Source organism: Manis javanica, chromosome X, assembly GCF_040802235.1.
Source record: "Manis javanica isolate MJ-LG chromosome X, MJ_LKY, whole genome shotgun sequence".
Classification (NCBI taxonomy): domain Eukaryota; kingdom Metazoa; phylum Chordata; class Mammalia; order Pholidota; family Manidae; genus Manis; species Manis javanica.
This window is the reverse complement of record NC_133174.1, coordinates 124890237-124905559: the sequence shown is the minus strand read 5'-3', so window position 1 is coordinate 124905559 and position 15323 is coordinate 124890237. Positions and strand designations below refer to the sequence as shown.

The following is a 15323-nucleotide window of genomic DNA, read 5'->3' as shown; positions in this document are numbered from 1 at the left end:
GCCTGGCATGTTGAGCTCCTTAGAAATGAGAATGGGGCCTAAGAGGCAGTTTCCAGGTTAGGTTTCATGGAGTGATTGTATTGTGGACCTCATATATCTGTCTTGGAAAACAGATGGAAATTCTCAGTAATAAGTCAAACCAGAAATGAAACTTACTAATAATGAACTTGATATGCTATCTCTACTTGGCATGTGGAGGGCCGTTGGGGTACAGAGAAGGGATGCCTATGTTGCCATACCTTTCCAATACAAAACAGATTTCTGGACTTGATCAGAAGATATTAGGAATGATACCTCGTGTGTAAATAGAATAAACGATTGGCTTGGTATTCTGATTTGAACAGTACGCAAAATGTTTCCTTGCCCCTGAAAATACTCTCCCACTGCTGTTTGATTTTCTAATATTAGAAATTGTGGTGGAATCACTTCATTTGCTCAAAAACTATGCTTTGTTCTTTTAACTATTTTTCTTTTTTCAAATGTATGCTTTGGAAAAGGAGGATAGTTCTTTTAAAAATAAGCACATTTTAGAATGAACCGGAAGCCTGCTGAAATTGCTGTTAAGAAGACCGATTGTGTGTAGATGCGACCTCAGTAATTAATTGGTGAGCATCTAGCAGCCAAATATCTGGTGGGAGGGAGGAGGCCCTCTCCTTCACAAGGGGGGAAAATGACTCCCTTCTGATTGAAAAGCAGCATCCCAGACCTTGCTGCTGACATGCAGATGTACATCTGGCTTTAATCTCTCACTCCCACCTAGCTTTTGCCAAACTGTGTGGAACAGAAATCCAGTTTCTCCCCGATGTAAAGAGACAGAAATCAAATAGTTAGTTAAAATTCTGAGCACTGGCTTGGAGAAGGAACATGTCCAAAGCAATAAAAAGACTCACTTGAAAACCGTGGCTGTGAAAGATTTGAGCAGTCTAAGCGACTGGTAGAGTTGATGGGGGTAAAGGGAGTAGGAGTCTCAAAGCCACCTACAAGCCTCAAATACCCTGCAGATAAGCCAAGAAATATTTAAATTGTGTTAAATCTACTCAAGGTTGAAGAAGAAGGTAGAATAAGTGCTTGATAAAGTTTGAATGGATTTGTTTCCATGGAGGTGTCCGTGTTGCTCTAAATCTTGCTCTAAATTTTCTTTTATGTGGAGTTGTTTGAAATGCAGTTTTATTTAAAAGGAATGGGAGTATAATTGAGTGGGGAAATGTACACTGTTCCCTCTCTCTGACTGCCCAACCTAGGGAAGCCTATCATTCTGTCAAAGCGGTGGCAACTTACCCAAATTGCAGGACTAGCCCATAGGAGGGAAATAACATCTTTTGATGTTTTGTCTTCGAAACTTCAATAACCCACAACTCATAAGTGACAGCAAACACTGCAATGCCTCAGCCTTTGGATTAAACACTACAACCTTCTTTAAAAATGAAAATGTCCCTGGGAAGGTGAACCTGAAAAGGTACTAGTACCTTAATACAGTGTTTCACCAAACTGAGTATTTATCAGAACCATCTGACACCCCACCTTTCATTTATACTGAGAACTTTAAAAATAAAGGAAAATACAGAGAATATAGCAAACACTTGTGTTCTTGCTACACAGAGTAGAAATACATTACATATTTACTTTGTCTTCCATTTTTTAAAATAGAAAGAATAAAATGTTACAGGAAAAGCTGAAGTTCCCTTTATCTCCCCCTTCCTGTCAACCCATTTTCCTTAATTTGATACGTTTTCTTCTAGGCCATTATTCATGGCTTTGTGTATGCTTTTTCCCTCAGCATTATGTTCTTGAGATCAGTCCATGTGGGTACATATCTACCTGGTTCATTTTCACTGCTGAACAGTAACCTATAGTACAACCATGACACATGTAATTTATTCATTCCCCCAATTGATGGATATTTAAGTTGTTTTCAATTTTTTTTAATGTTAAAAACAACTTGCAATGAACCACTGGTGTCCAGGTGTTTTTGTACACTGGATGGGAACTTCTTTCAGGGTATGTGGACCTTTTAGAAAGCAGGGTAGGATTGCTGATAGTCTTTAGTATATGAATTTTAAGTTTTCCTGGGTCTTGGCAGGTGGATTTCCCAAGTGGCTCTATCAAGTAACAGTGCCACCAGTGGTCTGTGTGTTCCCACAGCACCACACAATTGACAACTTCTGAACTTTAATTTTTGCCAATCTGACAAGTAAAAATAGTATATCTTTTTTTGTTTTTTGTATTCCCTGAGAGGCTGCCTGTATTTTCATATATTTATAAGTCATTCCAGTTTCTTCTGTTTCCTGTTGGTATTCTTTGCCCATTTTTCTTTTGGGTTGATTGCCTTTTCATATTGATTTATTATATGTCTTTGGATGCTGTTTCTTTTTCAGTTTTATGTGTGGCAAATGTCTTCTCCCACCATGTGGCTTGTCTTTCACTTTATCGTATTATTTTTTTCTGTAGATATTTTAATATTTGATGCAGTCACATTTATCACATTTCTATTAAAATTTGTTTTTTTGTGTGTCTGTGATTAATAAATTCTTCCCTACTCTGATGTTGTAAAAGCATTCTATATTTGCATCAACATGTTATGAAATTTTGCTTTTAACATCTAGATCTTTCATTCATTTTGAATTGTTTCTTAGGTAGGATTTGAAGATGTTATCTAATGTTATCTTTTCTCCCATGAATAATTTTAACACCATTTACTGAATAGTCTCTATCATGTCTTCCATGATTTGTAATCCACCTCTGTCATGTACCTAGTTCTCATAAATTTATATGAGTTGTTTTTAGGCTATTTGATAGTCTGTTGGTCTACTTGTTTATCCATCTGCCAATACCACTCTATTTTAATTGCTGTATCATTATAGTAAGTCTTCATAATCTGCCCTATTGCTCTTCTTCAAAATTGTTTTGTCTATTCTTGGTGCCTTTCTCTTCTGTGTAAAGTTTAGGATCACCTTGCAAGATTCATAAAAAATTCTGTTGTGATTTTGATTGAGTTTGAATTCAATTTATAGATCAATTTGAAGAGAACTGCCAGTTGATATTGAGTCTTCCCATACATGATCATTGCATATGTCTCTTTTTTGAGGTTACATTTTTCTAAACTTTTTATTTTGATACAGTTAAGGATTCACAGGAAGATGGAAATGTAGTACAGAGACATCCCCTGTACTTTTCACCTATTCTCTCACAGTGGTTACATCTTGGTTTTTTAAACGGCTTTATTTGAAGTATAATTGATATGCTAAAACAACTGGACACATTTAATGTATAAAATTTGATGAGCTTGGAGACATGCATGTACCTGTGAAACCATCACCACAAACAGGTAATAAGCATATCCATCACCCCTGAAAGTTTCCTCGTGTCCCCCTTTTTTTGGCTATTTTGTGGTAAGAGACCTACCCTCTTAAAATTTTAATTGTACAGTGCTGAATTGTTGACTATAGGCACAATGCTGCACAGCAGATCTCTAGAACTTATTCATCTTGTATAACTAAAACTTTATATCAATGATGACATCTTATATAACTAGAGTACAGTATGAAAAACAGGAATTCGGCATTGGTACAATGTGTGTATAGTTCTAAGCCATTTTACCACATGTATATTTGTGTAAACACTACAGTAATCAAAATACTGAACTAGTCCATCACCACAATGATATCCCTCAAGCTGCTCCGTTATAGTTACACCCACCCATCTCTGATCCCCAGAAATCTCTACTCTGTTCTTCATTTCTACCATTTTGTCATTTCAAGAATGTTATATAAGTGGAACCATACATATGTGACCTTTTGAGGTTGTCTTTTTTTATTTAGCATAATTACCTGGATATTCATCCAAGATACTGTGTATATCAATACTTTCCTCTTTTTTTATTGCTGAGTAGTAGCCCATGGTATGGCTGTACCAAAGTCTATTGAACCATTTGTTTATTGAAAGACATTTTGGTCGTCTCTGTTTTTGGTGTTTTTGTTCTGTCTTTTGTTTCTCTGGCTTTATTTTCTTGTTTTTTCTGCTTTATTTTCTTTTTACTTGAATGCCTTTTAGAATTTCATCTTGATTCATCTGCAAGTTTTTTAGTGTATCTCTTTGTAGAGCTATATGCAAAACTTATCACAATCTATTGGTGTTATCATTTTACCTAATAAAATAAAATGTAAAAATTTGCCTCCTTTTATGTCCCTTTACTACATCCCCCCAGTCTATAATTGTCTTAAATATTTCTTCCATGTACATATATCAGAAAATGTTTTACTTTTTGCTTGAACCATCAAACATAATTTTGAAAATTCAAGAGAAAGGAAGCCTATTGTATTTACCTGTATTTTTTGCTCTTTCTTTGTTCCCCCTTCCTTCCTGATGTTCTAAGTTTCTATCTTTTACCATTTCTCTCCACTTGGAGAACTTCTTTTACCCATTCTTTAAGGGTTAGTGTACTACTGACAAATTCTCTTAATTTTCCTTCATCTGATAATGTCTTGAACTCCCCTTCATTCCTAAAGAATACTTATGTTGGTTGTAGAATTCTTTGTTCCCAATTATTTTCTTTCAGTACTTGAAAAACATCGTGCCACCTCCTTGTAACCTCCATAGGTTCTAATGAGAAATCCACTGTGACTGGAATTGCTTTTCCCTTCTAGGTAAGGTATGATTTATTTCCAGCTGCTTTCAAGATGTTTTCTGTTTTTAGTTTTCAGAAATTTGACTATGTATCATGGCCTGGACTTTGTTGGGTTTATCCTATTTGGAATTCACTAACCTCCTTGAATTTAGGTTTGTGTCTTTTGCCAAATTTGAGAAATTTTTCAGCCACATTTCTTTGACAACTTTTTCAGCCCTATCTTTTTTCTTCTCTCCTGGGATTCTGATGACACGAATACTATATCTTTTGCTGTAGTCCCATAGGTCCCTGAGGCCCTATTCAGTTTACTTTCAGTTTACTGAAACTGAAAATATTTTCAGTTTACTTTCTTTCTGTTGTTCATACTGCATAATTTCCATTTTTCTATCTTTAATTTTACTGCTTTTTTTCTCTGTATCTTATATTCTTCTACTGAGCCCATAAATTGAGATTTTTGAGCCCATCCATTGAATTTTTTATTTTGATTGCTTATTTTTATCAGTTCCCAAATTTCCACTTGGTTCTTCTTTATATTGTCTTATTTCTTTGCTATGATTCTCTTACCCTTTGTTTTAAGTGTATTTGTAATTACTGGTTCACACATTTTTATGATGGCTTCTTTAAAATTATCTTCATCAGATAATTCTAACATATGTATCACCTTAATCTTGGCATCTGTTGATTATTTTTTTCTCATTCATTTGAGATTTTCCTGGTTCCTGGTATGACAAGTTATTTTTGATTGAAATTTCAGTATTTGGGGTATTATATTATTCAAGCCTTCTGTTTTAGCAGGCCTCCTCTGACATGGCTCCAGTGGAGGAATAAGAGGCATCACTTGTTACTGCCAGCTGCAGATGGAAGTCCAGGCTCTCCACGTAGTCTTCACTGTTACCATGGCAATGGGTATCTAGTTACATCCTGGCTTCCTGCTAGTCCCTTTCTGGTAACAACCCAACTGACTGAGGCTCCTCCTTACAGCCTGGGGAGGGTGAAGTCCAGGTTCCCCACTTGGCCTTTGCTGGCGTGAGTGGGAGTGGGATCACACTGTTTTTCTGGGTGTGTTTAGCTGGAATAGAGCACAGTTGTTAAAACTTTTCTGTCCTACCAGGTTGCTCCTTTTCTGGTACTTTGGTTAGAGAGCAGGCTTTTGTTAGAGCTTTTTCTGATCTGTTCTTGTTGGTGTTTCTGGGTTGCCAGTTTCTCCAGAACCCAGTCTTGGATAGATGAGACAAAAGGAAAACACAAGGAACTCACTGATGTATCTTCTCAATTCCCAAGGTCCCTAGCTAGTCTGAGTCCTTTCCACCTGTCAGAGTCTTCTTGTATTTGTTTTATACATAATATTCATGGCTTTAAGCTATACTTAGTGAGAAGAATAGGGAAAAGTACTTCTACATCATCTTGTCCTGGAATGGAAGTATAAGATCATCTTTTATGACTTTCAGAATTTTTCATAATTTTTTCCATAAAGGTTTTACACAACTTTTCTGTATATATTCCTAGAGCCTATATATTATTGAAGTATCATTGATGCTAAGAATATATTTTTCATTAATATCACTCCTTTTAAAAAGTTGCATATTCTAAATAGTTGTTTCTGGTGTATTGAAATGATACCAATTTTTCATATTACTATATCCGGCACCCTTGTTGCATTCTCTTAGTAGCCCTAATGGTTTGTGCATTCTATTGTATTTTCTATGTAGGCAACCATATCATCTGCAAGTATTATGATTTTTTTCTTCCTTTCCAATCCTCATATATTTTATTTATTTATTTTTCTTAGGCTATTGTCTGTTGGTTCTTCAGTTGCAATGTCAAACAGAAGCGGTAATGGCAGTTATCCCTATCTTTTTTTTCCTGAGTTTTAAAGTAAATGCTTGTAATCTTTTATCAAGTATAATTCATGTAGCTTTTTGGTAGATATCCTTTATCAGAATGAGGAAGTTTCCTCTTATTGCTCATTTGCAAGATATTTTTTTAATCATGAATGGGTATTTTATCAACTTCTTTTTCATTATTTCAGCGATCATTTGGCTTTGCTCTTTTAATCAATTTATATGGTGAATTACATCAACAGATATTTTTAGTGTAAAACTGTCCTTGCATTCCTGGAATATGGTCACATGATCATATGCATAAATTTGGATTTGGATTTATTTTATTTTATTTCAGAATACTGCATCTATGTTTACAGGTGAACTTGTCCAATATTTTCCTTTCTTGTACTGTTCTTGTCTGATTCCAGGATCAAATTGCACTAGCCTTATAAAATGAGTGACAGAACTTTTTTCTTTTGCTGTTCTCTGGATTAGACAATGATTATTTCATCCATTTTCAAATTTATTAGCATAGGGTTTAAAATATTATGAGATTTTTTTTATATCTTTAGTGCATCTATTGCCAGATACACTTGGATTATTATAGTGTCTTGCTAAAGTGTTCCTTTTAATGGGTAATGACCTCTTTATTCCTAATGATATTTTACCATTAAGCTTTAAAATCTGATATAGTTATATAAGCTTTCCTTTGGTTAATATTTTCCTGGTTTATACCTTTCTATTCCTTTACTTTCAAACTTTCTATGAAATTATCATTTACAGGTGTTTCTTTAAAATGTGATTAAATAGGCATTAATCTCTTTTTATTTATTGTGCTTCAGTTACATTTAAATTTATTTTTACATCTTATTTTCTGTTACTATAGTTTTGCATTTCTTCTCTTTTCTTTCTTTCCTGCCTTGGATTAATTTTTTACATAGTTCCTGTGTTTCTCTAAAATTTTGGAAATTGTATTTCTGTTACTTGAATGGTTACCTGTAAAATTTTTACATGCACCCATTGACTGGACCCAGCTTTTGGTTAATATATATTTCTATTCATCCCTTGAATAATAAATAAACTTAGTATGTTTTAACTACAGCCTTCTAATTTCTATCTTCAATCCTCTACTTCCTATCTTTTTATTGAAGGATAGTTGATATACAATATTATATTGGTTTCAGGTGCATAACAGAGGTGATTTAACAATTACGTACAATAAGTGATGCTCACCATGACAAATGTAGTTACCATCTATCACCATACCAAGTTATTACAATATTGTTGACCATACTCCCTATGCTGTACTTTTCATCCCTGTGATTTATATATTTTATAATTGGAAGTTTATCTCCTTCACCTATTTTGCCCATTCCCTCATCTCCCTCCCCCATGGCAACCACCAGTTTGTTCTCCATGTTTATGAGTTTTATTTGTATATTTGTTCATTTGTTTTGTTTTTCAGATTATATATATAAGTAAAATCATATGATATGTGTCTTTCTCGGTCTGACTTACTTCATTTACCATAATATCCTCTAGGTCTATCCATATTGTCACAAATGGCAAGATTTCATTCTTTTTATGGCTGAGTAATATTGCATTGTATATATGTACCACATTTTCTTCATCTACTCATCTGTGATGGACATTTAGATTGCCTCCATATCTTGGCTATTGTAAATAGGAGTACATAAACCTTTTCAAATTAGTGATTTTGTTTTCTTAAGGTAAATTCCCAGAAGTGGAATAACTGAGTTGTATGGCATTTCTATTTTCAATTTTTTAAAGACCCTCCATGGTGTTTTCCATAGTGACTGCACCAATTTGCATTCCCAACAGTGCACAAGAGTTCTTTTTTCTCCATATCCTTGTCAACACTTCTTATTACTTGTCTTTTTGATATTAACCATTCTTACTGGTGTGAGGTGATGTCTCAATGGGGTTTTGATTTGCATTTCCCTGATGATTATCAATTTGAGTATCTTTTTATGTGTCTGTTGGTCATCTTTATGTCATCTTGGAAAAATGGCTATTTAGGTCTTCTGTCCATTTTTTAACTGGATTATTTATTTTTTGGTATTGGGTTGTATGAGTTCTTTATATATTTTTGATATTAGCCCCTTGTTGGACATACCATTTGCAAATATATTCTTCCATTCAGTAGGTTAGCTATTCATTTTATTGATGGTTTCTTTTTTTGGGCAGACTACCTCTCTTTATCTTCAGTTTTCTACTTCCTATCTTGAACAATAACTTGGCTCTACCTTACTTTTCAATACCCACCCAAAACTGGTCATTATATTATTATTATTTGGCTTTAAAAAAAGCCCTGTTGAGATATAAATTACAATTTTAGAACAGGTGAATTTGGTTTGATTTTTGATTATGCCAAAAAGAAACCCTGTATTTACACTGATGCTTATTTACAAGTGCCTATATGTTTATCAAATTGTTTGCTCCATTGTTTCTTCAACCTTACTCCTTTAATCTGGGTTCAATTTTCTTCTTGATATATATCCTTTAATAGTTCTTTTCATGAGGGTCTTTGACTAATGAACTCTCTTAGTCCTTGTTTGAAAAGGATTTTATTTGATTTGCCCTCACTCATGAATGATAATTCAACTCTCTATATAAAATTTTAAGTTAATGGCTATTTTTCCTTAGCACTTGCAAATATTCCATTGTCTTCTGAGTTCTATTGTTGCTGATGGGAAGTCTATTGTCTGCTATCTATTTTCAGTCTATTCTTTTTATGTCAGTCAGTTTTTGTAGTTTGTCTTTGTGGTTATTTTGAGGGCATTCTATTTGTTTTCACTATGATATTCTGGGTTTGTATTTATTTTATTTATCTTACTGAAGACTTGGACTTCTTCGATCTTAGTTCCTATTGTCATTACGTAAAGTATACTCATAATACATTGTTTTCAATATGCAGTTTCCAATTTTTAAAAGTGGCTCAGTGTCTTAAAGACACTTACAAAGCAATCCTTCTAATCATTATTATTTTCCACAGGCTTTTATGGTTGTCTTGTCTATACACAATCCAACATGCGTTGGGGTTTGGGGGGGTCTTCCTTATTGCGACTTTCTAAAGCATTCAAATTTTATAGAAAGAGCTCTTCATTTTCACATTTTTTTGTCATCAGTTTATAGAATAGTTATTTAAATTACAGAGCACAAGACTGGGGACAACACAACTGGCTCTTGTAAATATACAGCTCAACTGGTGTGAGCAAAAGTGTACAGATGTATTAAGGAATGGCCTACTAGCTTCAAGCATTCAGCATTTCGCAGATATCAGTCAATATATTTTACAGGAGGAATGGAAAGAGTTGATAAATCAGGACAGTAAGTAAAGAAGGGATTAAATAATAGAAGTTTTACTATATTGAGCACCTACACTGGGTGAAGTACTGATTTAGGATATGGAAGTACAGTGGCAAACAAGATGTACAAAGCACTTGCTCTCATGGAATGAAGAGAATAAACAAGTAAATATATAAACAAACAAGACAATTAATTTCATATAATCGCAAGTACTATAAAGGCAGTAAGACAGGGTAATGAAATAGAGGATGACAGGGTGGAGGCTACTCTATAACTCTATATGGAATAATCGGCAAAGACCTCTTAGAAGTAGTGATATATGAGCTACAACCTGAAAAATAAGGAGGCAGGCATCTGAATATTTAGGAGAGTGTGTTAGGCAGAGGCAACTTTCCTGACCTGAGGCAGCAATGAGTTTACTGTGTTCAAAAAATAGAAAAAAAGGCCTCTGTGGCTGGAGTATGGCTAGCAAAAGGAAGCATGCATGAGATGGGGTAGAATAATTAAATGGGGGCTAGATGATTTTGTAGACTTGTAACAAGTTTTTATTTGATTTTGAGTGTGACTTGAAACCATTAGAAGGATTCAAGCATGGAGGTAACAAGACCTGATTTATATCTTTAAAAGATAAGTTGAGCTACTGTAGAGGGACAGCAGAAGCTGAAAGACCAGTTAGAAGGCTAATGAAGTAGCTTGGGTGAAAGGCTGGAATGGCTTGGATTAAGGTGGTAGCAAGTGAATGTTGCAGTAAATATAGAGAGAAAGGGACGGATTTGAACTATCTTCTGGAGGTAGACTTGAAAGAGGGCTGAGAGTAAAGAAAAGAGGAGAAATCAGATCTGATGCTTTGTTCGAGTCCCGAATAAGTGTGCATGGTGATGCCATTTTTCTAAAGTACGGAAGACTGAGGTAGGAATACATTTTGGTGGTAAAATTAAGCATTCTCTTTTGGTCACATTAAATTTGAGATTCTGTGACAGATATACAAGTGGATATTCCCAGACACTGGGATATATGAATCTAGAGCTCAAGAGGAGATGCTAAGATTGTAGATATAAATTTGGAGGTCATCAGCATATACTGTTTAAATCATGGGATTATATGAGACAATCTATAGTGTATTGAAGCTAGAAAAGAGGACTAAAGATTTAGCCTTGGAATGCATTAACGTTTGGAGGTCAAGCAGAGAAGGGGAAGTACAAAAGAGACTGAGAAGAAATAGCAAGCAAGGTAGGAGTAAAACCAGAAATTTATCCTATTAAGATGATTGGACAAGCATACAAATGTGTACATGTACATGTACACTCATCACACTATTTTTTATAATAGAGAAACTGGAAATAATGTCTATTGGGAGACGATTAAAGGTTAAATAAATCATGGTATATACACTATGAAACATGCTGGACAGATATTAAGAGGGTGCCATAAATCAATATTTATTGACATATAAAGAGGTCCTCAACATATTATTACATGAAATAGGTTATAAAATAGCATATATAATATAAGCCCATTAATGTAAAATTATATGTATGTATGTGTTTCTTGTGTGTATGTAAGTAGGGCCATGAGGGTAGGAGTTTTGTTTTTCTGCTTTATTTATTGATGTTCCCTTTGAGTCTAAAACAGTGTTTAGTGCCTGAGAGGCACTAATAAATACTTTTTGAAGAAATGAATGAATATTGAAAAATGCTCAGCAAAATGTTCAGAGTAGTTATCTCCGGGTCTTATGATTAAAGGTATTTTATTTTCCTTTCTTTTATATTTAGTTTGAATTTTTTCCAATAAGCATGCATTCTTTTTTGATATATTTTTAATTGAAGTATAGTTGATATACAATATTATATTGGTTTCAAGTATACAACATAGTGATTCAAAAGTTATATACATTATTAAATCCTCACACCAACTGGTATAGTTACTATCAAGCATTCGTTCTTTTTATCATGAAGAAAATTCTTGTACTTTTTGAAACCACCTCCACCCTCATCAGTTACCTGTGACCTCCAAGTACCCCTATTTGGCTGAATTCAGAGCAAAGCAGTTGCTTGCCATTGTAAATCCATATCTTGGCAGGAAGATCAGAATGACAGCGAAGAGATATGTTGGCTCTTGGAGAGCTGAAGGCAAGAAAAGTGAACTAGTTGGTGAAGACCAACAGGAGCTGCAAGGAAGAAAGACCTGTGCGTTGGAGGAAAGAGAGGAGTTAAGATGGGTTTTTCAAAATACAGCTGCATAACACAAGAGACTGAGCACCCCTTGCAAAACCTGCCTGTGGGGAGTGGAGCTTGTGGAACCCAGAGAGCACAGTGAGTTTTGCCACCTAAATTCTTGACTCACAGTTGTGGAAGGACATAGGAGTTAATGGAAGAGCCAAGCGGTGTTTCCCAGATGATGCTGTCTGGTATAGAAATGCCATATTCCCTTTGGAGGTGACTGTGGAAAAGTGACAGAAGTTTTCTCTTTGAAGAAGTCCTTGGTTCTCCGTTTTCTTCTGAGGCTATAAGAACAGCAAGTTGGGTCACCTTCTTTGAATAACTGATTGGACGCACTTGGGGATTTCATGTGTGTGTTTGTCCAGTCACTCTCTGTCCTCCCTTCCCTTCCCCCACAGTAGTCCCTCCCACCTCATTACCAGAAGACACCTAGATTTCTCATGTGTGGAAGGTTAACCTCCTGTTAGCATTTCTCCTGTGCTATATATTATGCTAAATAAGTGCTCATTTCCTTCCTGGCCTTGAGTTAAAAAATGCTTTCTTTGGTTGCCCCAGGTCTTGGAAAGTAAGTGTGGGCTCCAGGAAAAGGGTGTTGGTAGAGATAGGGTTGCCAGATAGAATATAGGATGCCCAGTTAAATCTGAATTTCAGATAACCAATTAATTTTTTAGTATAAGTATATCCCAGATATTGCACTGGGTATACTTATGCCAAAAATGAGTCATGTATCTGAAATTCAAATTTAACTGTGTGTCTTTTTATTTTTATTTTTTTTTGCTGGAAACCATATTAGGAAAAAAAATCATTTTGTGATACAAGAAGCATTTTCTCAGTGGTTTTCACCCAGAATTTGCCATATGTTTCTTAGATGGACTTTCAATTTACAAAAAGGGAAAATAAGTAACTGATTAAGTCAAAATTAGACCATAAATTAGTGCTAGGGCTGAAAACTTAAGTTTTCAAATTTGTCAACACATGATCTACTTCAGTAATCTCTTTATCAATAATTTATTGGCTAGAAGGAAGCAAGATTAGAATTATCATAAAGGCACATATTTCCGTGAAAAGAAAAATTTAAAAAGTGTCTAAAGGCAATGACTCCTAAGGTTTTAATTTTCTTTAGACCATGGACATGACTGTGTTTAGTCTCTAAGGTAGTGACTCTCAAAGTGTAGTCCCTGGACTACCTGGTCAAAATCATCTGGGAAGAAGTCTGTAAATATAGACAGAAAATGAAGATAATCAGTCCTTTCAAGTATTGAGCCTATGGTGTTCGTCTCACTCGTGCCATAATAACTTCATCCTTCATGTCCAGAACCTTTCGTTCCACTAATAGCTCTTATCTGGAGGATCTTAGTGACAGAGGATTTATTGGTTATTTTTAAAGTTTTTTTCCCATTACACATTATATAAACAAAACTGTGAAAAAACAAAATTATTAAGAGACAAAAATGAAGAGCGATTTGACACCTCCCCGACACACCTAAATAAAGCAATCCAAAATAACTGTTAAATGTAAGAGAACATGTGACTGAACTGGCTTACATTAAATCATCAAATTTAATTTGATCTTGGAAGTTGAAGAAGTCTCTATCACCTTCATCTTGCCTTGGTGCCTAGCCATGCCATAAAATTTACTCTATACTTTTCCTGGGCCTGAGTCCAAGAGAACAAATCATATCTTAATAATTTGGTACAGAGCCACAGCATAATTGCCCCAGGTCAATACTGTATCCTGTCAGAATGGAGAGCAGAAATTATTATCAAATATTTAAAAGAATGAGGTCAAGAGGTACAACTTGACTTTTAAAGCATCCTTAGGACAAGTGTATAAACAGAATGACTTTTTAAACTGAGGAATTATAATTATTCTCTTTTAGAGCAAAACAAATGCTTTCAATTTGTCATTTCACATTTAGGCAAACCATCTTACATTTGGTAAGCCCATAATTGCATACCAATAAAAATAATATAGTTCGGTAACTCACCCCACGCTACTAAAATGCAAGTAATCCAAGATGGCTTAGCTATGTTGTTCTCATCTCATTTTATCACCAGGGACTTGATTTTTCTTAGTTAGCCTTATATGCTGCCAGTTGATACTTGCCTAAATATTTCCTTCATACTCAGAACATTATAGTTACTTTTTCAGGCTTCAAGTATTTCCAGCTAATACTAGAAATACGTGAGGTACGCCTGAAACGCTGACAGCTGTAGCTTAGACCCAAAATAGTCAGGCCTGCTCTAGGAGACACATTGAGCAAACACAACCAGGAGTCTGAAGGTGACAGCTGAACAGGCATCAATAGGAAACTGCCAGGTGCTCAGTTGATCCAGCTAGGGATGGGGACAGACAGATTCCATCTCTAGAAATAGCCCAGAGGATGCCAACAAGTCATGGAATATACGTGATTGATAGCACAAATCTTTCCTTCCATTTTGCAGGGAGCTTAGGGGTGTCTCAGTAACCTTAAACTTGCTGCAAAAATTAATGTGTGTCTAGTGAATACTCTTTAACATTGACTTGTTTAGCTCCTATTATTTTCAAGTTACTTTGCTAGGCACTTTGGAGGAATACAAAGAAGTTTAGAACATAGGTCCTGCTCACACAGTTTTCACACCAGCTGGGGAAACAAGACAAGTATGGGGAAGTCCTCTCATATGAGGCGTTAGATTCCTGATGAAAAACAAACAAACAAAATACCCCTCAAAAATTCCTTTGAAAGGTGCTACATTGGAGAGACATACCATTTTTTAGTAAGTCTAACACAAGTTTATACCAACATTACACCAGATCATTCTTTCTTTAGTTGAGAACTAAGCCAATTGGCTTGCATTTAGGGGCCATGTTGAATTTATAAAGCACATATATTTAAGCATGAGAATCACACAGTGAGAGGCCCACAGGAACTGAGACCATATAAGGGAAGAGTGAATTCACATCTCACAGTTCAAGTTAACTCCAGGGCAAAGCTTATTTTTTTTTATTTTGGTATCATTAATCTACAATTACAGAAAGAACATTATGTTTACTAGGTTCCCCCCATCACCAAGTCCCCCCCCACATACCCCTTCACAGTTACTGTCCATCTGCGTAGTAAGATGCTGTAAAATCACTACTTGTCTTCTCTGTGCTGTGCAGCCCTCCCCGTGCCCCCCACGCACTATACATGCTAATCGTAATGCCCTCTTTCTTTTTCCCCACCCTTACCCCTCCCTTCCCACCCATCGTTCCCAATCCCTTTCCCTTTGGTAACTATTAGTCCATTCTTGGGTTCTGGATTCTGCTGCTGTTTTGTTCCTTCAGTTTTCCTTTTTTCTTATACT

General features: G+C 35.3%; 1 long non-coding RNA gene across 1 annotated transcript; it reads right to left on the bottom strand.

Annotated features, from left to right (window-relative positions):
• Positions 1-11365: 11365 nt before the first annotated feature.
• Positions 11366-15050, bottom strand: LOC140847490 (uncharacterized). Its single transcript, XR_012127553.1, has 3 exons — positions 13985-15050; positions 12121-12280; positions 11366-11961 (listed from the first exon to the last, which is right to left on the bottom strand). It is a non-coding gene; the product is annotated as an uncharacterized lncRNA (long non-coding RNA).
• Positions 15051-15323: the final 273 nt, after the last annotated feature.